Source organism: Diachasmimorpha longicaudata, chromosome 6 (assembly GCF_034640455.1).
Source record: "Diachasmimorpha longicaudata isolate KC_UGA_2023 chromosome 6, iyDiaLong2, whole genome shotgun sequence".
Lineage (NCBI taxonomy): Eukaryota > Metazoa > Arthropoda > Insecta > Hymenoptera > Braconidae > Diachasmimorpha > Diachasmimorpha longicaudata.
In genome coordinates this window covers 1709781-1733744 of record NC_087230.1, presented here as the reverse complement: position 1 = coordinate 1733744, position 23964 = coordinate 1709781, and positions in this window count along the sequence as shown.

The window sequence follows — 23964 nt, the reverse complement described above, 5'->3', positions numbered from 1 at the left end:
AAATCGGAAATCGTCTCACGAATCCAATGGCGTCAGCCAAATTCTTCTAGCTATGATATTTCCAAAGATATGGACGAAAAACGGTCTGAGTTCAAATCCGGGCCCGTTTTGCTCTAGGAGGCCCAGGAGCCGAGAAAATCGCGAAAAACGAAAAAATCGACTTTAGAAAATTCCCGGACCCCTAGGAAAATCGGAAATCGTCTCACGAATCGAATGGCGCCAGCCAAATTCTCCTAGCTATGATATTTCCAAAGATATGGACGAAAAACGGTCTGAGTCCAAATCCGGGCCCGTTTTGCTCTAGGAGGCCCAGGAGCCGAGAAAAAGGCGAAAAACGAAAAAATCGACTGTGGACAATTCCCGGACCCCTAGAAAAATCGGAAATCGTCTCACGAATCCAATGGCGCCAGCCAAATTCTCCTAGCTATGATATTTCCAAAGATATGGGCGAAAAACGGTGTGTGGCCAAATCCGTGCCCGTTTTGCTCTAGGAGGCCCAGGAGCCGAGAAAATCGCGAATAACGAAAAAATCGACTGTGGACAATTCCCGGACCCCTAGAAAAAACGGAAATCGTCTCACGAATCCAATGGCGCCAGCCAAATTCTCCTAGCTATGATGTTTCCAAAGATATGGACGAAAAACGGTCTGAGTCCAAATCCGGGCCCGTTTTGCTCTAGGAGGCCCAGGAGCCGAGAAAATCGCGAAAAACGAAAAAATCGACTTTAGAAAATTGCCGGACCCCTAGGAAAATCGGAAATCGTCTCACGAATCGCATGGCGCCAGCCAAATTGTCCTAGCTATGATATTTCCAAAGATATGGGCGAAAAACGGTGTGTGGCCAAATCCGTGCCCGTTTTGCTCTAGGAGGCCCAGGAGCCGAGAAAATCGCGAAAAACGAAAAAATCGACTTCAGAAAATTCCCGGACCCCTAGAAAAATCGGGAATCGTCTCACGAATCCAATGGCGCCAGCCAAATTCTCCTAGCTATGATATTTCCAAAGATATGGACGAAAAACGGTCTGAGTCCAAATCCGGGCCCGTTTTGCTCTAGGAGGCCCAGGAGCAGAGAAAATCGCGGAAAACGAAAAAATCGACTTTAGAAAATTCCCGGACCCCTAAGAAAATCGGAAATCGTCTCACGAATCGAATGGCGCCAGCCAAATTGTCCTAGCTATAATATTTCCAAAGATATGGACGAAAAACCGTGTGTGGCCAAATCCGTGCCCGTTTTGCTCTAGGAGGCCCAGGATCCGAGAAAAAGGCGAAAAACGAAAAAATCGACTGTGGACAATTCCCGGACCCCTAGAAAAATCGGAAATCGTCTCACGAATCCAATGGCGCCAGCCAAATTCTCCTAGCTATGATATTTCCAAAGATATGGACGAAAAACGGTCTGAGTCCAAATCCGGGCCCGTTTTGCTCTAGGAGGCCCAGGAGCCGAGAAAATCGCGAAAAACGAAAAAATTGACTTTAGGAAATTCGCGGACCCCTAGGAAAATCGGATATCGTCTCACGAATCGAATGGCGCCAGCCAAATTGTCCTAGCTATGATATTTCCAAAGATATGGGCTAAAAACGGTGTGTGGCCAAATCCGTGCCCGTTTTGCTCTAGGAGGCCCAGGAGCCGAGAAAAAGGCGAAAAACGAAAAAATCGACTGTGGACAATTCCCGGACCCCCAGAAAAATCGGAAATCGTCTCACGAATCCAATGGCGCCAGCCAAATTCTCCTAGCTATGATATTTCCAAAGATATGGACGAAAAACGGTCTGAGTCCAAATCCGGGCCCGTTTTGCTCTAGGAGGCCCAGGAGCCGAGAAAATCGCGAAAAACGAACAAATCGACTTCAGAAAATTCCCGGACGCCTAGAAAAATCGGAAATCGTCTCACGAATCGAATAGGCGCCAGCCAAATCGTCCTAGCTATGATATTTCCAAAGATATGGGCGAAAAACGGTGTGTGGCCAAATCCGTGCCCGTTTTGCTCTAGGAGGCCCAGGAGCCCAGAAAAAGGCGAAAAACGAAAAAATCGACTGTGGACAATTCCCGAACCCCTAGAAAAATCGGAAATCGTCTCACGAATCCAATGGCGTCAGCCAAATTCTTCTAGCTATGATGTTTCCAAAGATATGGACGAAAAACGGTCTGAGTTCAAATCCGGGCCCGTTTTGCTCTAGGAGGCCCAGGAGCCGAGAAAATCGCGAAAAACGAAAAAATCGACTTTAGAAAATTCCCGGACCCCTAGGAAAATCGGAAATCGTCTCACGAATCGAATGGCGCCAGCCAAATTCTCCTAGCTATGATATTTCCAAAGATATGGACGAAAAACGGTCTGAGTCCAAATCCGGGCCCGTTTTGCTCTAGGAGGCCCAGGAGCCGAGAAAAAGGCGAAAAACGAAAAAATCGACTGTGGACAATTCCCGGACCCCTAGAAAAATCGGAAATCGTCTCACGAATCCAATGGCGCCAGCCAAATTCTCCTAGCTATGATATTTCCAAAGATATGGGCGAAAAACGGTGTGTGGCCAAATCCGTGCCCGTTTTGCTCTAGGAGGCCCAGGAGCCGAGAAAATCGCGAAAAACGAAAAAATCGACTGTGGACAATTCCCGGACCCCTAGAAAAAACGGAAATCGTCTCACGAATCCAATGGCGCCAGCCAAATTCTCCTAGCTATGATGTTTCCAAAGATATGGACGAAAAACGGTCTGAGTCCAAATCCGGGCCCGTTTTGCTCTAGGAGGCCCAGGAGCCGAGAAAATCGCGAAAAACGAAAAAATCGACTTTAGAAAATTGCCGGACCCCTAGGAAAATCGGAAATCGTCTCACGAATCGCATGGCGCCAGCCAAATTGTCCTAGCTATGATATTTCCAAAGATATGGGCGAAAAACGGTGTGTGGCCAAATCCGTGCCCGTTTTGCTCTAGGAGGCCCAGGAGCCGAGAAAATCGCGAAAAACGAAAAAATCGACTTCAGAAAATTCCCGGACCCCTAGAAAAATCGGGAATCGTCTCACGAATCCAATGGCGCCAGCCAAATTCTCCTAGCTATGATATTTCCAAAGATATGGACGAAAAACGGTCTGAGTCCAAATCCGGGCCCGTTTTGCTCTAGGAGGCCCAGGAGCAGAGAAAATCGCGGAAAACGAAAAAATCGACTTTAGAAAATTCCGGGACCCCTAAGAAAATCGGAAATCGTCTCACGAATCGAATGGCGCCAGCCAAATTGTCCTAGCTATAATATTTCCAAAGATATGGACGAAAAACCGTGTGTGGCCAAATCCGTGCCCGTTTTGCTCTAGGAGGCCCAGGATCCGAGAAAAAGGCGAAAAACGAAAAAATCGACTGTGGACAATTCCCGGACCCCTAGAAAAATCGGAAATCGTCTCACGAATCCAATGGCGCCAGCCAAATTCTCCTAGCTATGATATTTCCAAAGATATGGACGAAAAACGGTCTGAGTCCAAATCCGGGCCCGTTTTGCTCTAGGAGGCCCAGGAGCCGAGAAAATCGCGAAAAACGAAAAAATTGACTTTAGGAAATTCGCGGACCCCTAGGAAAATCGGATATCGTCTCACGAATCGAATGGCGCCAGCCAAATTGTCCTAGCTATGATATTTCCAAAGATATGGGCTAAAAACGGTGTGTGGCCAAATCCGTGCCCGTTTTGCTCTAGGAGGCCCAGGAGCCGAGAAAAAGGCGAAAAACGAAAAAATCGACTGTGGACAATTCCCGGACCCCTAGAAAAATCGGAAATCGTCTCACGAATCCAATGGCGCCAGCCAAATTCTCCTAGCTATGATATTTCCAAAGATATGGACGAAAAACGGTCTGAGTCCAAATCCGGGCCCGTTTTGCTCTAGGAGGCCCAGGAGCCGAGAAAATCGCGAAAAACGAAAAAATCGACTTTAGAAAATTGCCGGACCCCTAGGAAAATCGGAAATCGTCTCACGAATCGCATGGCGCCAGCCAAATTGTCCTAGCTATGATATTTCCAAAGATATGGACGAAAAACGGTGTGTGGCCAAATCCGTGCCCGTTTTGCTCTAGGAGGCCCAGGAGCCGAGAAAATCGCGAAAAACGAAAAAATCGACTTCAGAAAATTCCCGGACCCCTAGAAAAATCGGGAATCGTCTCACGAATCCAATGGCGCCAGCCAAATTCTCCTAGCTATGATATTTCCAAAGATATGGACGAAAAACGGTCTGAGTCCAAATCCGGGCCCGTTTTGCTCTAGGAGGCCCAGGAGCAGAGAAAATCGCGGAAAACGAAAAAATCGACTTTAGAAAATTCCCGGACCCCTAAGAAAATCGGAAATCGTCTCACGAATCGAATGGCGCCAGCCAAATTGTCCTAGCTATAATATTTCCAAAGATATGGACGAAAAACCGTGTGTGGCCAAATCCGTGCCCGTTTTGCTCTAGGAGGCCCAGGAGCCGAGAAAAAGGCGAAAAACGAAAAAATCGACTGTGGACAATTCCCGGACCCCTAGAAAAATCGGAAATCGTCTCACGAATCCAATGGCGCCAGCCAAATTCTCCTAGCTATGATATTTCCAAAGATATGGACGAAAAACGGTCTGAGTCCAAATCCGGGCCCGTTTTGCTCTAGGAGGCCCAGGAGCCGAGAAAATCGCGAAAAACGAAAAAATCGACTTTAGAAAATTGCCGGACCCCTAAGAAAATCGGAAATCGTCTCACGAATCGAATGGCGCCAGCCAAATTCTCCTAGCTATGATATTTCCAAAGATATGGACGAAAAACGCTCTGAGTCCAAATCCGTGCCCGTTTTGCTCTAGGAGGCCCAGGAGCCGAGAAAATCGCGAAAAACGAAAAAATCGACTTCAGAAAATTCCCGGACCCCTAGAAAAATCGGGAATCGTCTCACGAATCCAATGGCGCCAGCCAAATTCTCCTAGCTATGATATTTCCAAAGATATGGACGAAAAACGGTCTGAGTCCAAATCCGGGCCCGTTTTGCTCTAGGAGGCCCAGGAGCAGAGAAAATCGCGGAAAACGAAAAAATCGACTTTAGAAAATTCCCGGACCCCTAAGAAAATCGGAAATCGTCTCACGAATCGAATGGCGCCAGCCAAATCGTCCTAGCTATGATATTTCCAAAGATATGGGCGAAAAACGGTGTGTGGCCAAATCCGTGCCCGTTTTGCTCTAGGAGGCCCAGGAGCCGAGAAAATCGCGAAAAACGAACAAATCGACTTCAGAAAATTCCCGGACGCCTAGAAAAATCGGAAATCGTCTCACGAATCGAATGGCGCCAGCCAAATCGTCCTAGCTATGATATTTCCAAAGATATGGGCGAAAAACGGTGTGTGGCCAAATCCGTGCCCGTTTTGCTCTAGGAGGCCCAGGAGCCCAGAAAAAGGCGAAAAACGAAAAAATCGACTGCGGACAATTCCCGAACCCCTAGAAAAATCGGAAATCGTCTCACGAATCCAATGGCGTCAGCCAAATTCTTCTAGCTATGATATTTCCAAAGATATGGACGAAAAACGGTCTGAGTTCAAATCCGGGCCCGTTTTGCTCTAGGAGGCCCAGGAGCCGAGAAAATCGCGAAAAACGAAAAAATCGACTTTAGAAAATTCCCGGACCCCTAGGAAAATCGGAAATCGTCTCACGAATCGAATGGCGCCAGCCAAATTCTCCTAGCTATGATATTTCCAAAGATATGGACGAAAAACGGTCTGAGTCCAAATCCGGGCCCGTTTTGCTCTAGGAGGCCCAGGAGCCGAGAAAAAGGCGAAAAACGAAAAAATCGACTGTGGACAATTCCCGGACCCCTAGAAAAATCGGAAATCGTCTCACGAATCCAATGGCGCCAGCCAAATTCTCCTAGCTATGATATTTCCAAAGATATGGGCGAAAAACGGTGTGTGGCCAAATCCGTGCCCGTTTTGCTCTAGGAGGCCCAGGAGCCGAGAAAATCGCGAATAACGAAAAAATCGACTGTGGACAATTCCCGGACCCCTAGAAAAAACGGAAATCGTCTCACGAATCCAATGGCGCCAGCCAAATTCTCCTAGCTATGATGTTTCCAAAGATATGGACGAAAAACGGTCTGAGTCCAAATCCGGGCCCGTTTTGCTCTAGGAGGCCCAGGAGCCGAGAAAATCGCGAAAAACGAAAAAATCGACTTTAGAAAATTGCCGGACCCCTAGGAAAATCGGAAATCGTCTCACGAATCGCATGGCGCCAGCCAAATTGTCCTAGCTATGATATTTCCAAAGATATGGGCGAAAAACGGTGTGTGGCCAAATCCGTGCCCGTTTTGCTCTAGGAGGCCCAGGAGCCGAGAAAATCGCGAAAAACGAAAAAATCGACTTCAGAAAATTCCCGGACCCCTAGAAAAATCGGGAATCGTCTCACGAATCCAATGGCGCCAGCCAAATTCTCCTAGCTATGATATTTCCAAAGATATGGACGAAAAACGGTCTGAGTCCAAATCCGGGCCCGTTTTGCTCTAGGAGGCCCAGGAGCAGAGAAAATCGCGGAAAACGAAAAAATCGACTTTAGAAAATTCCCGGACCCCTAAGAAAATCGGAAATCGTCTCACGAATCGAATGGCGCCAGCCAAATTGTCCTAGCTATAATATTTCCAAAGATATGGACGAAAAACCGTGTGTGGCCAAATCCGTGCCCGTTTTGCTCTAGGAGGCCCAGGATCCGAGAAAAAGGCGAAAAACGAAAAAATCGACTGTGGACAATTCCCGGACCCCTAGAAAAATCGGAAATCGTCTCACGAATCCAATGGCGCCAGCCAAATTCTCCTAGCTATGATATTTCCAAAGATATGGACGAAAAACGGTCTGAGTCCAAATCCGGGCCCGTTTTGCTCTAGGAGGCCCAGGAGCCGAGAAAATCGCGAAAAACGAAAAAATTGACTTTAGGAAATTCGCGGACCCCTAGGAAAATCGGATATCGTCTCACGAATCGAATGGCGCCAGCCAAATTGTCCTAGCTATGATATTTCCAAAGATATGGGCTAAAAACGGTGTGTGGCCAAATCCGTGCCCGTTTTGCTCTAGGAGGCCCAGGAGCCGAGAAAAAGGCGAAAAACGAAAAAATCGACTGTGGACAATTCCCGGACCCCCAGAAAAATCGGAAATCGTCTCACGAATCCAATGGCGCCAGCCAAATTCTCCTAGCTATGATATTTCCAAAGATATGGACGAAAAACGGTCTGAGTCCAAATCCGGCCCGTTTTGCTCTAGGAGGCCCAGGAGCCGAGAAAATCGCGAAAAACGAACAAATCGACTTCAGAAAATTCCCGGACGCCTAGAAAAATCGGAAATCGTCTCACGAATCGAATAGGCGCCAGCCAAATCGTCCTAGCTATGATATTTCCAAAGATATGGGCGAAAAACGGTGTGTGGCCAAATCCGTGCCCGTTTTGCTCTAGGAGGCCCAGGAGCCCAGAAAAAGGCGAAAAACGAAAAAATCGACTGTGGACAATTCCCGAACCCCTAGAAAAATCGGAAATCGTCTCACGAATCCAATGGCGTCAGCCAAATTCTTCTAGCTATGATGTTTCCAAAGATATGGACGAAAAACGGTCTGAGTTCAAATCCGGGCCCGTTTTGCTCTAGGAGGCCCAGGAGCCGAGAAAATCGCGAAAAACGAAAAAATCGACTTTAGAAAATTCCCGGACCCCTAGGAAAATCGGAAATCGTCTCACGAATCGAATGGCGCCAGCCAAATTCTCCTAGCTATGATATTTCCAAAGATATGGACGAAAAACGGTCTGAGTCCAAATCCGGGCCCGTTTTGCTCTAGGAGGCCCAGGAGCCGAGAAAAAGGCGAAAAACGAAAAAATCGACTGTGGACAATTCCCGGACCCCTAGAAAAATCGGAAATCGTCTCACGAATCCAATGGCGCCAGCCAAATTCTCCTAGCTATGATATTTCCAAAGATATGGGCGAAAAACGGTGTGTGGCCAAATCCGTGCCCGTTTTGCTCTAGGAGGCCCAGGAGCCGAGAAAATCGCGAAAAACGAAAAAATCGACTGTGGACAATTCCCGGACCCCTAGAAAAAACGGAAATCGTCTCACGAATCCAATGGCGCCAGCCAAATTCTCCTAGCTATGATGTTTCCAAAGATATGGACGAAAAACGGTCTGAGTCCAAATCCGGGCCCGTTTTGCTCTAGGAGGCCCAGGAGCCGAGAAAATCGCGAAAAACGAAAAAATCGACTTTAGAAAATTGCCGGACCCCTAGGAAAATCGGAAATCGTCTCACGAATCGCATGGCGCCAGCCAAATTGTCCTAGCTATGATATTTCCAAAGATATGGGCGAAAAACGGTGTGTGGCCAAATCCGTGCCCGTTTTGCTCTAGGAGGCCCAGGAGCCGAGAAAATCGCGAAAAACGAAAAAATCGACTTCAGAAAATTCCCGGACCCCTAGAAAAATCGGGAATCGTCTCACGAATCCAATGGCGCCAGCCAAATTCTCCTAGCTATGATATTTCCAAAGATATGGACGAAAAACGGTCTGAGTCCAAATCCGGGCCCGTTTTGCTCTAGGAGGCCCAGGAGCAGAGAAAATCGCGGAAAACGAAAAAATCGACTTTAGAAAATTCCGGGACCCCTAAGAAAATCGGAAATCGTCTCACGAATCGAATGGCGCCAGCCAAATTGTCCTAGCTATAATATTTCCAAAGATATGGACGAAAAACCGTGTGTGGCCAAATCCGTGCCCGTTTTGCTCTAGGAGGCCCAGGATCCGAGAAAAAGGCGAAAAACGAAAAAATCGACTGTGGACAATTCCCGGACCCCTAGAAAAATCGGAAATCGTCTCACGAATCCAATGGCGCCAGCCAAATTCTCCTAGCTATGATATTTCCAAAGATATGGACGAAAAACGGTCTGAGTCCAAATCCGGGCCCGTTTTGCTCTAGGAGGCCCAGGAGCCGAGAAAATCGCGAAAAACGAAAAAATTGACTTTAGGAAATTCGCGGACCCCTAGGAAAATCGGATATCGTCTCACGAATCGAATGGCGCCAGCCAAATTGTCCTAGCTATGATATTTCCAAAGATATGGGCTAAAAACGGTGTGTGGCCAAATCCGTGCCCGTTTTGCTCTAGGAGGCCCAGGAGCCGAGAAAAAGGCGAAAAACGAAAAAATCGACTGTGGACAATTCCCGGACCCCTAGAAAAATCGGAAATCGTCTCACGAATCCAATGGCGCCAGCCAAATTCTCCTAGCTATGATATTTCCAAAGATATGGACGAAAAACGGTCTGAGTCCAAATCCGGGCCCGTTTTGCTCTAGGAGGCCCAGGAGCCGAGAAAATCGCGAAAAACGAAAAAATCGACTTTAGAAAATTGCCGGACCCCTAGGAAAATCGGAAATCGTCTCACGAATCGCATGGCGCCAGCCAAATTGTCCTAGCTATGATATTTCCAAAGATATGGACGAAAAACGGTGTGTGGCCAAATCCGTGCCCGTTTTGCTCTAGGAGGCCCAGGAGCCGAGAAAATCGCGAAAAACGAAAAAATCGACTTCAGAAAATTCCCGGACCCCTAGAAAAATCGGGAATCGTCTCACGAATCCAATGGCGCCAGCCAAATTCTCCTAGCTATGATATTTCCAAAGATATGGACGAAAAACGGTCTGAGTCCAAATCCGGGCGCGTTTTGTTCTAGGAGGCCCAGGAGCAGAGAAAATCGCGGAAAACGAAAAAATCGACTTTAGAAAATTCCCGGACCCCTAAGAAAATCGGAAATCGTCTCACGAATCGAATGGCGCCAGCCAAATTGTCCTAGCTATAATATTTCCAAAGATATGGACGAAAAACCGTGTGTGGCCAAATCCGTGCCCGTTTTGCTCTAGGAGGCCCAGGAGCCGAGAAAAAGGCGAAAAACGAAAAAATCGACTGTGGACAATTCCCGGACCCCTAGAAAAATCGGAAATCGTCTCACGAATCCAATGGCGCCAGCCAAATTCTCCTAGCTATGATATTTCCAAAGATATGGACGAAAAACGGTCTGAGTCCAAATCCGGGCCCGTTTTGCTCTAGGAGGCCCAGGAGCCGAGAAAATCGCGAAAAACGAAAAAATCGACTTTAGAAAATTGCCGGACCCCTAAGAAAATCGGAAATCGTCTCACGAATCGAATGGCGCCAGCCAAATTCTCCTAGCTATGATATTTCCAAAGATATGGACGAAAAACGCTCTGAGTCCAAATCCGTGCCCGTTTTGCTCGAGGAGGCCCAGGAGCCGAGAAAAAGGCGAAAAACGAAAAAATCGACTGTGGACAATTCCCGGACCCCTAGAAAAATCGGAAATCGTCCCACGAATCCAATGGCGCCAGCCAAATTCTCCTAGCTATGATTTTTCCAAAGATATGAACGAAAAACGGTCTGAGTCCAAATCCGGGCCCGTATTGCTCTAGGAGGCCCAGGAGCCGAGAAAATCGCGAAAAACGAAAAAATCGACTTTAGAAAATTCCCGGACCCCTAGGAAAATCGGAAATCGTCTCACGAATCGAATGGCGCCAGCCAAATTGTCCTAGCTATGATTTTTCCAAAGATATGGGCGAAAAACGGTGTGTGGCCAAATCCGTGCCCGTTTTGCTCTAGGAGGCCCAGGAGCCGAGAAAAAGGCGTAAAACGAAAAAATCGACTGTGGACAATTCCCGGACCCCTAGAAAAATCGGAAATCGTCTCACGAATCCAATGGCGCCAACCAAATTGTCCTAGCTATGATATTTCCAAAGATATGGACAAAAAACGTTGTGAGTCCAAATCCGGGCCCGTTTTGCTCTAGGAGGCCCCGGAGCCGAGAAAATCGCGAAAAACGAAAAAATCGACTTTAGAAAATTGCCGGACCCCTAGGAAAATCGGAAATCGTCTCACGAATCGCATGGCGCCAGCCAAATTGTCCTAGCTATGATATTTCCAAAGATATGGACGAAAAACGGTGTGTGGCCAAATCCGTGCCCGTTTTGCTCTAGGAGGCCCAGGAGCCGAGAAAATCGCGAAAAACGAAAAAATCGACTTCAGAAAATTCCCGGACCCCTAGAAAAATCGGGAATCGTCTCACGAATCCAATGGCGCCAGCCAAATTCTCCTAGCTATGATATTTCCAAAGATATGGACGAAAAACGGTCTGAGTCCAAATCCGGGCGCGTTTTGTTCTAGGAGGCCCAGGAGCAGAGAAAATCGCGGAAAACGAAAAAATCGACTTTAGAAAATTCCCGGACCCCTAAGAAAATCGGAAATCGTCTCACGAATCGAATGGCGCCAGCCAAATTGTCCTAGCTATAATATTTCCAAAGATATGGACGAAAAACCGTGTGTGGCCAAATCCGTGCCCGTTTTGCTCTAGGAGGCCCAGGAGCCGAGAAAAAGGCGAAAAACGAAAAAATCGACTGTGGACAATTCCCGGACCCCTAGAAAAATCGGAAATCGTCTCACGAATCCAATGGCGCCAGCCAAATTCTCCTAGCTATGATATTTCCAAAGATATGGACGAAAAACGGTCTGAGTCCAAATCCGGGCCCGTTTTGCTCTAGGAGGCCCAGGAGCCGAGAAAATCGCGAAAAACGAAAAAATCGACTTTAGAAAATTGCCGGACCCCTAAGAAAATCGGAAATCGTCTCACGAATCGAATGGCGCCAGCCAAATTCTCCTAGCTATGATATTTCCAAAGATATGGACGAAAAACGCTCTGAGTCCAAATCCGTGCCCGTTTTGCTCGAGGAGGCCCAGGAGCCGAGAAAAAGGCGAAAAACGAAAAAATCGACTGTGGACAATTCCCGGACCCCTAGAAAAATCGGAAATCGTCCCACGAATCCAATGGCGCCAGCCAAATTCTCCTAGCTATGATTTTTCCAAAGATATGAACGAAAAACGGTCTGAGTCCAAATCCGGGCCCGTATTGCTCTAGGAGGCCCAGGAGCCGAGAAAATCGCGAAAAACGAAAAAATCGACTTTAGAAAATTCCCGGACCCCTAGGAAAATCGGAAATCGTCTCACGAATCGAATGGCGCCAGCCAAATTGTCCTAGCTATGATTTTTCCAAAGATATGGGCGAAAAACGGTGTGTGCCAAATCCGTGCCCGTTTTGCTCTAGGAGGCCCAGGAGCCGAGAAAAAGGCGTAAAACGAAAAAATCGACTGTGGACAATTCCCGGACCCCTAGAAAAATCGGAAATCGTCTCACGAATCCAATGGCGCCAACCAAATTGTCCTAGCTATGATATTTCCAAAGATATGGACAAAAAACGTTGTGAGTCCAAATCCGGGCCCGTTTTGCTCTAGGAGGCCCCGGAGCCGAGAAAATCGCGAAAAACGAAAAAATCGACTTTAGAAAATTGCCGGACCCCTAGGAAAATCGGAAATCGTCTCACGAATCGAATGGCGCCAGCCAAATTGTCCTAGCTATGATATTTCCAAAGATATGAGCGAAAAACGGTGTGTGGCCAAATCCGTGCCCGTTTTGCTCTAGGAGGCCCAGGAGCCGAGAAAAAGGCGAAAAACGAAAAAATCGACTGTGGACAATTCCCGGGCCCCTAGTAAAATCGGAAATCGTCTCACGAATCCAATGGCGCCAGCCAAATCGTCCTAGCTATGATATTTCCAAAGATATGGGCGAAAAACGGTGTGTGACCAAATCCGTGCCCGTTTTGCTCTAGGAGGCCCAGGAGCCGAGAAAATCGCGAAAAACGAAAAAATCGACTTTAGAAAATTCCCGGACCCCTAGGAAAATCGGAAATCGTCTCACGAATCGAATGGCGCCAGCCAAATTCTCCTAGCTATGATATTTCTAAAGATATGGACGAAAAACGGTCTGAGTCCAAATCCGGGCCCGTTTTGCTCTAGGAGGCCCAGGAGCCGAGAAAATCGCGAAAAACGAAAAAATCGACTTTAGAAAATTCCCGGACCCCTAAGAAAATCGGAAATCGTCTCACGAATCGAATGGCGCCAGCCAAATTCTCCTAGCTATGATATTTCCAAAGATATGGACGAAAAACGCTCTGAGTCCAAATCCGTGCCCGTTTTGCTCTAGGAGGCCCAGGAGCCGAGAAAAAGGCGAAAAACGAAAAAATCGACTGTGGACAATTCCCGGACCCCTAGAAAAATCGGAAATCGTCTCACGAATCCAATGGCGCCAGCCAAATTGTCCTAGCTATGATATTTCCAAAGATATGGACGAAAAACGGTCTGAGTCCAAATCCGGGCCCGTTTTGCTCTAGGAGGCCCAGGAGCCGAGAAAATCGCGAAAAACGAAAAAATTGACTTTAGGAAATTCGCGGACCCCTAGGAAAATCGGATATCGTCTCACGAATCGAATGGCGCCAGCCAAATTGTCCTAGCTATGATATTTCCAAAGATATGGGCGAAAAACGGTGTGTGGCCAAATCCGTGCCCGTTTTGCTCTAGGAGGCTCAGGAGCCGAGAAAATCGCGAAAAACGAAAAAATCGACTTCAGAAAATTCCCGGACCCCTAGAAAAATCGGGAATCGTCTCACGAATCCAATGGCGCCAGCCAAATTCTCCTAGCTATGATATTTCCAAAGATATGGGCGAAAAACGGTGTGTGGCCAAATCCGTGCCCGTTTTGCTCTAGGAGGCCCAGGAGCAGAGAAAATCGCGTAAAACGAAAAAATCGACTGTGGACAATTCCCGGACCCCTAGAAAAATCGGAAATCGTCTCACGAATCCAATGGCGCCAACCAAATTGTCCTAGCTATGATATTTCCAAAGATATGGACAAAAAACGTTGTGAGTCCAAATCCGGGCCCGTTTTGCTCTAGGAGGCCCCGGAGCCGAGAAAATCGCGAAAAACGAAAAAATCGACTTTAGAAAATTGCCGGACCCCTAGGAAAATCGGAAATCGTCTCACGAATCGAATGGCGCCAGCCAAATTGTCCTAGCTATGATATTTCCAAAGATATGAGCGAAAAACGGTGTGTGGCCAAATCCGTGCCCGTTTTGCTCTAGGAGGCCCAGGAGCCGAGAAAAAGGCGAAAAACGAAAAAATCGACTGTGGACAATTCCCGGGCCCCTAGTAAAATCGGAAATCGTCTCACGAATCCAATGGCGCCAGCCAAATCGTCCTAGCTATGATATTTCCAAAGATATGGGCGAAAAACGGTGTGTGACCAAATCCGTGCCCGTTTTGCTCTAGGAGGCCCAGGAGCCGAGAAAATCGCGAAAAACGAAAAAATCGACTTTAGAAAATTCCCGGACCCCTAGGAAAATCGGAAATCGTCTCACGAATCGAATGGCGCCAGCCAAATTCTCCTAGCTATGATATTTCCAAAGATATGGACGAAAAACGGTCTGAGTCCAAATCCGGGCCCGTTTTGCTCTAGGAGGCCCAGGAGCCGAGAAAATCGCGAAAAACGAAAAAATCGACTTTAGAAAATTCCCGGACCCCTAAGAAAATCGGAAATCGTCTCACGAATCGAATGGCGCCAGCCAAATTCTCCTAGCTATGATATTTCCAAAGATATGGACGAAAAACGCTCTGAGTCCAAATCCGTGCCCGTTTTGCTCTAGGAGGCCCAGGAGCCGAGAAAAAGGCGAAAAACGAAAAAATCGACTGTGGACAATTCCCGGACCCCTAGAAAAATCGGAAATCGTCTCACGAATCCAATGGCGCCAGCCAAATTCTCCTAGCTATGATATTTCCAAAGATATGGACGAAAAACGGTCTGAGTCCAAATCCGGGCCCGTTTTGCTCTAGGAGGCCCAGGAGCCGAGAAAATCGCGAAAAACGAAAAAATTGACTTTAGGAAATTCGCGGACCCCTAGGAAAATCGGATATCGTCTCACGAATCGAATGGCGCCAGCCAAATTGTCCTAGCTATGATATTTCCAAAGATATGGGCGAAAAACGGTGTGTGGCCAAATCCGTGCCCGTTTTGCTCTAGGAGGCTCAGGAGCCGAGAAAATCGCGAAAAACGAAAAAATCGACTTCAGAAAATTCCCGGACCCCTAGAAAAATCGGGAATCGTCTCACGAATCCAATGGCGCCAGCCAAATTCTCCTAGCTATGATATTTCCAAAGATATGGACGAAAAACGGTCTGAGTCCAAATCCGGGCCCGTTTTGCTCTAGGAGGCCCAGGAGCAGAGAAAATCGCGGAAAACGAAAAAATCGACTTTAGAAAATTCCCGGACCCCTAAGAAAATCGGAAATCGTCTCACGAATCGAATGGCGCCAGCCAAATTGTCCTAGCTATAATATTTCCAAAGATATGGACGAAAAACCGTGTGTGGCCAAATCCGTGCCCGTTTTGCTCTAGGAGGCCCAGGAGCCGAGAAAAAGGCGAAAAACGAAAAAATCGACTGTGGACAATTCCCGGACCCCTAGAAAAATCGGAAATCGTCTCACGAATCCAATGGCGCCAGCCAAATTCTCCTAGCTATGATATTTCCAAAGATATGGACGAAAAACGGTCTGAGTCCAAATCCGGGCCCGTTTTGCTCTAGGAGGCCCAGGAGCCGAGAAAGTCGCGAAAAACGAAAAAATTGACTTTAGGAAATTCGCGGACCCCTAGGAAAATCGGATATCGTCTCACGAATCGAATGGCGCCAGCCAAATTGTCCTAGCTATGATATTTCCAAAGATATGGGCTAAAAACGGTGTGTGGCCAAATCCGTGCCCGTTTTGCTCTAGGAGGCCCAGGAGCCGAGAAAAAGGCGAAAAACGAAAAAATCGACTGTGGACAATTCCCGGACCCCTAGAAAAATCGGAAATCGTCTCACGAATCCAATGGCGCCAGCCAAATTCTCCTAGCTATGATATTTCCAAAGATATGGACGAAAAACGGTCTGAGTCCAAATCCGGGCCCGTTTTGCTCTAGGAGGCCCAGGAGCCGAGAAAATCGCGAAAAACGAAAAAATCGACTTTAGAAAATTGCCGGACCCCTAGGAAAATCGGAAATCGTCTCACGAATCGCATGGCGCCAGGCAAATTGTCCTAGCTATGATATTTCCAAAGATATGGGCGAAAAACGGTGTGTGGCCAAATCCGTGCCCGTTTTGCTCTAGGAGGCCCAGGAGCCGAGAAAATCGCGAAAAACGAAAAAATCGACTTCAGAAAATTCCCGGACCCCTAGAAAAATCGGGAATCGTCTCACGAATCCAATGGCGCCAGCCAAATTCTCCTAGCTATGATATTTCCAAAGATATGGACGAAAAACGGTCTGAGTCCAAATCCGGGCCCGTTTTGCTCTAGGAGGCCCAGGAGCAGAGAAAATCGCGGAAAACGAAAAAATCGACTTTAGAAAATTGCCGGACCCCTAGGAAAATCGGAAATCGTCTCACGAATCGCATGGCGCCAGGCAAATTGTCCTAGCTATGATATTTCCAAAGATATGGGCGAAAAACGGTGTGTGGCCAAATCCGTGCCCGTTTTGCTCTAGGAGGCCCAGGAGCCGAGAAAATCGCGAAAAACGAAAAAATCGACTTCAGAAAATTCCCGGACCCCTAGAAAAATCGGGAATCGTCTCACGAATCCAATGGCGCCAGCCAAATTCTCCTAGCTATGATATTTCCAAAGATATGGACGAAAAACGGTCTGAGTCCAAATCCGGGCCCGTTTTGCTCTAGGAGGCCCAGGAGCAGAGAAAATCGCGGAAAACGAAAAAATCGACTTTAGAAAATTCCCGGACCCCTAAGAAAATCGGAAATCGTCTCACGAATCGAATGGCGCCAGCCAAATTGTCCTAGCTATAATATTTCCAAAGATATGGACGAAAAACCGTGTGTGGCCAAATCCGTGCCCGTTTTGCTCTAGGAGGCCCAGGATCCGAGAAAAAGGCGAAAAACGAAAAAATCGACTGTGGACAATTCCCGGACCCCTAGAAAAATCGGAAATCGTCTCACGAATCCAATGGCGCCAGCCAAATTCTCCTAGCTCTGATATTTCCAAAGATATGGACGAAAAACGGTCTGAGTCCAAATCCGGGCCCGTTTTGCTCTAGGAGGCCCAGGAGCCGAGAAAATCGCGAAAAACGAAAAAATTGACTTTAGGAAATTCGCGGACCCCTAGGAAAATCGGATATCGTCTCACGAATCGAATGGCGCCAGCCAAATTGTCCTAGCTATGATATTTCCAAAGATATGGGCTAAAAACGGTGTGTGGCCAAATCCGTGCCCGTTTTGCTCTAGGAGGCCCAGGAGCCGAGAAAAAGGCGAAAAACGAAAAAATCGACTGTGGACAATTCCCGGACCCCCAGAAAAATCGGAAATCGTCTCACGAATCCAATGGCGCCAGCCAAATTCTCCTAGCTATGATATTTCCAAAGATATGGACGAAAAACGGTCTGAGTCCAAATCCGGGCCCGTTTTGCTCTAGGAGGCCCAGGAGCCGAGAAAATCGCGAAAAACGAACAAATCGACTTCAGAAAATTCCCGGACGCCTAGAAAAATCGGAAATCGTCTCACGAATCGAATAGGCGCCAGCCAAATCGTCCTAGCTATGATATTTCCAAAGATATGGGCGAAAAACGGTGTGTGGCCAAATCCGTGCCCGTTTTGCTCTAGGAGGCCCAGGAGCCCAGAAAAAGGCGAAAAACGAAAAAATCGACTGTGGACAATTCCCGAACCCCTAGAAAAATCGGAAATCGTTTCACGAATCCAATGGCGTCAGCCAAATTCTTCTAGCTATGATGTTTCCAAAGATATGGACGAAAAACGGTCTGAGTTCAAATCCGGGCCCGTTTTGCTCTAGGAGGCCCAGGAGCCGAGAAAATCGCGAAAAACGAAAAAATCGACTTTAGAAAATTCCCGGACCCCTAGGAAAATCGGAAATCGTCTCACGAATCGAATGGCGCCAGCCAAATTCTCCTAGCTATGATATTTCCAAAGATATGGACGAAAAACGGTCTGAGTCCAAATCCGGGCCCGTTTTGCTCTAGGAGGCCCAGGAGCCGAGAAAAAGGCGAAAAACGAAAAAATCGACTGTGGACAATTCCCGGACCCCTAGAAAAATCGGAAATCGTCTCACGAATCCAATGGCGCCAGCCAAATTCTCCTAGCTATGATATTTCCAAAGATATGGGCGAAAAACGGTGTGTGGCACAAATCCGTGCCCGTTTTGCTCTAGGAGGCCCAGGAGCCGAGAAAATCGCGAAAAACGAAAAAATCGACTGTGGACAATTCCCGGACCCCTAGAAAAAACGGAAATCGTCTCACGAATCCAATGGCGCCAGCCAAATTCTCCTAGCTATGATGTTTCCAAAGATATGGACGAAAAACGGTCTGAGTCCAAATCCGGGCCCGTTTTGCTCTAGGAGGCCCAGGAGCCGAGAAAATCGCGAAAAACGAAAAAATCGACTTTAGAAAATTGCCGGACCCCTAGGAAAATCGGAAATCGTCTCACGAATCGCATGGCGCCAGCCAAATTGTCCTAGCTATGATATTTCCAAAGATATGGGCGAAAAACGGTGTGTGGCCAAATCCGTGCCCGTTTTGCTCTAGGAGGCCCAGGAGCCGAGAAAATCGCGAAAAACGAAAAAATCGACTTCAGAAAATTCCCGGACCCCTAGAAAAATCGGGAATCGTCTCACGAATCCAATGGCGCCAGCCAAATTCTCCTAGCTATGATATTTCCAAAGATATGGACGAAAAACGGTCTGAGTCCAAATCCGGGCCCGTTTTGCTCTAGGAGGCCCAGGAGCAGAGAAAATCGCGGAAAACGAAAAAATCGACTTTAGAAAATTCCGGGACCCCTAAGAAAATCGGAAATCGTCTCACGAATCGAATGGCGCCAGCCAAATTGTCCTAGCTATAATATTTCCAAAGATATGGACGAAAAACCGTGTGTGGCCAAATCCGTGCCCGTTTTGCTCTAGGAGGCCCAGGATCCGAGAAAAAGGCGAAAAACGAAAAAATCGACTGTGGACAATTCCCGGACCCCTAGAAAAATCGGAAATCGTCTCACGAATCCAATGGCGCCAGCCAAATTCTCCTAGCTATGATATTTCCAAAGATATGGACGAAAAACGGTCTGAGTCCAAATCCGGGCCCGTTTTGCTCTAGGAGGCCCAGGAGCCGAGAAAATCGCGAAAAACGAAAAAATTGACTTTAGGAAATTCGCGGACCCCTAGGAAAATCGGATATCGTCTCACGAATCGAATGGCGCCAGCCAAATTGTCCTAGCTATGATATTTCCAAAGATATGGGCTAAAAACGGTGTGTGGCCAAATCCGTGCCCGTTTTGCTCTAGGAGGCCCAGGAGCCGAGAAAAAGGCGAAAAACGAAAAAATCGACTGTGGACAATTCCCGGACCCCTAGAAAAATCGGAAATCGTCTCACGAATCCAATGGCGCCAGCCAAATTCTCCTAGCTATGATATTTCCAAAGATATGGACGAAAAACGGTCTGAGTCCAAATCCGGGCCCGTTTTGCTCTAGGAGGCCCAGGAGCCGAGAAAATCGCGAAAAACGAAAAAATCGACTTTAGAAAATTGCCGGACCCCTAGGAAAATCGGAAATCGTCTCACGAATCGCATGGCGCCAGCCAAATTGTCCTAGCTATGATATTTCCAAAGATATGGACGAAAAACGGTGTGTGGCCAAATCCGTGCCCGTTTTGCTCTAGGAGGCCCAGGAGCCGAGAAAATCGCGAAAAACGAAAAAATCGACTTCAGAAAATTCCCGGACCCCTAGAAAAATCGGGAATCGTCTCACGAATCCAATGGCGCCAGCCAAATTCTCCTAGCTATGATATTTCCAAAGATATGGACGAAAAACGGTCTGAGTCCAAATCCGGGCCCGTTTTGCTCTAGGAGGCCCAGGAGCAGAGAAAATCGCGGAAAACGAAAAAATCGACTTTAGAAAATTCCCGGACCCCTAAGAAAATCGGAAATCGTCTCACGAATCGAATGGCGCCAGCCAAATTGTCCTAGCTATAATATTTCCAAAGATATGGACGAAAAACCGTGTGTGGCCAAATCCGTGCCCGTTTTGCTCTAGGAGGCCCAGGAGCCGAGAAAAAGGCGAAAAACGAAAAAATCGACTGTGGACAATTCCCGGACCCCTAGAAAAATCGGAAATCGTCTCACGAATCCAATGGCGCCAGCCAAATTCTCCTAGCTATGATATTTCCAAAGATATGGACGAAAAACGGTCTGAGTCCAAATCCGGGCCCGTTTTGCTCTAGGAGGCCCAGGAGCCGAGAAAATCGCGAAAAACGAAAAAATCGACTTTAGAAAATTGCCGGACCCCTAAGAAAATCGGAAATCGTCTCACGAATCGAATGGCGCCAGCCAAATTCTCCTAGCTATGATATTTCCAAAGATATGGACGAAAAACGCTCTGAGTCCAAATCCGTGCCCGTTTTGCTCGAGGAGGCCCAGGAGCCGAGAAAAAGGCGAAAAACGAAAAAATCGACTGTGGACAATTCCCGGACCCCTAGAAAAATCGGAAATCGTCCCACGAATCCAATGGCGCCAGCCAAATTCTCCTAGCTATGATTTTTCCAAAGATATGAACGAAAAACGGTCTGAGTCCAAATCCGGGCCCGTATTGCTCTAGGAGGCCCAGGAGCCGAGAAAATCGCGAAAAACGAAAAAATCGACTTTAGAAAATTCCCGGACCCCTAGGAAAATCGGAAATCGTCTCACGAATCGAATGGCGCCAGCCAAATTGTCCTAGCTATGATTTTTCCAAAGATATGGGCGAAAAACGGTGTGTGGCCAAATCCGTGCCCGTTTTGCACTAGGAGGCCCAGGAGCCGAGAAAAAGGCGTAAAACGAAAAAATCGACTGTGGACAATTCCCGGACCCCTAGAAAAATCGGAAATCGTCTCACGAATCCAATGGCGCCAACCAAATTGTCCTAGCTATGATATTTCCAAAGATATGGACAAAAAACGTTGTGAGTCCAAATCCGGGCCCGTTTTGCTCTAGGAGGCCCCGGAGCCGAGAAAATCGCGAAAAACGAAAAAATCGACTTTAGAAAATTGCCGGACCCCTAGGAAAATCGGAAATCGTCTCACGAATCGAATGGCGCCAGCCAAATTGTCCTAGCTATGATATTTCCAAAGATATGAGCGAAAAACGGTGTGTGGCCAAATCCGTGCCCGTTTTGCTCTAGGAGGCCCAGGAGCCGAGAAAAAGGCGAAAAACGAAAAAATCGACTGTGGACAATTCCCGGGCCCCTAGTAAAATCGGAAATCGTCTCACGAATCCAATGGCGCCAGCCAAATCGTCCTAGCTATGATATTTCCAAAGATATGGGCGAAAAACGGTGTGTGACCAAATCCGTGCCCGTTTTGCTCTAGGAGGCCCAGGAGCCGAGAAAATCGCGAAAAACGAAAAAATCGACTTTAGAAAATTCCCGGACCCCTAGGAAAATCGGAAATCGTCTCACGAATCGAATGGCGCCAGCCAAATTCTCCTAGCTATGATATTTCCAAAGATATGGACGAAAAACGGTCTGAGTCCAAATCCGGGCCCGTTTTGCTCTAGGAGGCCCAGGAGCCGAGAAAATCGCGAAAAACGAAAAAATCGACTTTAGAAAATTCCCGGACCCCTAAGAAAATCGGAAATCGTCTCACGAATCGAATGGCGCCAGCCAAATTCTCCTAGCTATGATATTTCCAAAGATATGGACGAAAAACGCTCTGAGTCCAAATCCGTGCCCGTTTTGCTCTAGGAGGCCCAGGAGCCGAGAAAAAGGCGAAAAACGAAAAAATCGACTGTGGACAATTCCCGGACCCCTAGAAAAATCGGAAATCGTCTCACGAATCCAATGGCGCCAGCCAAATTCTCCTAGCTATGATATTTCCAAAGATATGGACGAAAAACGGTCTGAGTCCAAATCCGGGCCCGTTTTGCTCTAGGAGGCCCAGGAGCCGAGAAAATCGCGAAAAACGAAAAAATTGACTTTAGGAAATTCGCGGACCCCTAGGAAAATCGGATATCGTCTCACGAATCGAATGGCGCCAGCCAAATTGTCCTAGCTATGATATTTCCAAAGATATGGGCGAAAAACGGTGTGTGGCCAAATCCGTGCCCGTTTTGCTCTAGGAGGCTCAGGAGCCGAGAAAATCGCGAAAAACGAAAAAATCGACTTCAGAAAATTCCCGGACCCCTAGAAAAATCGGGAATCGTCTCACGAATCCAATGGCGCCAGCCAAATTCTCCTAGCTATGATATTTCCAAAGATATGGACGAAAAACGGTCTGAGTCCAAATCCGGGCCCGTTTTGCTCTAGGAGGCCCAGGAGCAGAGAAAATCGCGGAAAACGAAAAAATCGACTTTAGAAAATTCCCGGACCCCTAAGAAAATCGGAAATCGTCTCACGAATCGAATGGCGCCAGCCAAATTGTCCTAGCTATAATATTTCCAAAGATATGGACGAAAAACCGTGTGTGGCCAAATCCGTGCCCGTTTTGCTCTAGGAGGCCCAGGAGCCGAGAAAAAGGCGAAAAACGAAAAAATCGACTGTGGACAATTCCCGGACCCCTAGAAAAATCGGAAATCGTCTCACGAATCCAATGGCGCCAGCCAAATTCTCCTAGCTATGATATTTCCAAAGATATGGACGAAAAACGGTCTGAGTCCAAATCCGGGCCCGTTTTGCTCTAGGAGGCCCAGGAGCCGAGAAAGTCGCGAAAAACGAAAAAATTGACTTTAGGAAATTCGCGGACCCCTAGGAAAATCGGATATCGTCTCACGAATCGAATGGCGCCAGCCAAATTGTCCTAGCTATGATATTTCCAAAGATATGGGCTAAAAACGGTGTGTGGCCAAATCCGTGCCCGTTTTGCTCTAGGAGGCCCAGGAGCCGAGAAAAAGGCGAAAAACGAAAAAATCGACTGTGGACAATTCCCGGACCCCTAGAAAAATCGGAAATCGTCTCACGAATCCAATGGCGCCAGCCAAATTCTCCTAGCTATGATATTTCCAAAGATATGGACGAAAAACGGTCTGAGTCCTAATCCGGGCCCGTTTTGCTCTAGGAGGCCCAGGAGCCGAGAAAATCGCGAAAAACGAAAAAATCGACTTTAGAAAATTGCCGGACCCCTAGGAAAATCGGAAATCGTCTCACGAATCGCATGGCGCCAGGCAAATTGTCCTAGCTATGATATTTCCAAAGATATGGGCGAAAAACGGTGTGTGGCCAAATCCGTGCCCGTTTTGCTCTAGGAGGCCCAGGAGCCGAGAAAATCGCGAAAAACGAAAAAATCGACTTCAGAAAATTCCCGGACCCCTAGAAAAATCGGGAATCGTCTCACGAATCCAATGGCGCCAGCCAAATTCTCCTAGCTATGATATTTCCAAAGATATGGACGAAAAACGGTCTGAGTCCAAATCCGGGCCCGTTTTGCTCTAGGAGGCCCAGGAGCAGAGAAAATCGCGGAAAACGAAAAAATCGACTTTAGAAAATTCCCGGACCCCTAAGAAAATCGGAAATCGTCTCACGAATCGAATGGCGCCAGCCAAATTGTCCTAGCTATAATATTTCCAAAGATATGGACGAAAAACCGTGTGTGGCCAAATCCGTGCCCGTTTTGCTCTAGGAGGCCCAGGAGCCGAGAAAAAGGCGAAAAACGAAAAAATCGACTGTGGACAATTCCCGGGCCCCTAGAAAAATCGGAAATCGTCTCACGAATCCAATGGCGCCAGCCAAATCGTCCTAGCTATGATATTTCCAAAGATATGGGCGAAAAACGGTGTGTGGCCAAATCCGGGCCCGTTTTGCTCTAGGAGGCCCAGGAGCAGAGAAAATCGCGGAAAACGAAAAAATCGACTTTAGAAAATTCCCGGACCCCTAAGAAAATCGTCTCACGAATCGAATGGCGCCAGCCAAATTGTCCTAGCTATAATATTTCCAAAGATATGGACGAAAAACCGTGTGTGGCCAAATCCGTGCCCGTTTTGCTCTAGGAGGCCCAGGATCCGAGAAAAAGGCGAAAAACGAAAAAATCGACTGTGGACAATTCCCGGACCCCTAGAAAAATCGGAAATCGTCTCACGAATCCAATGGCGC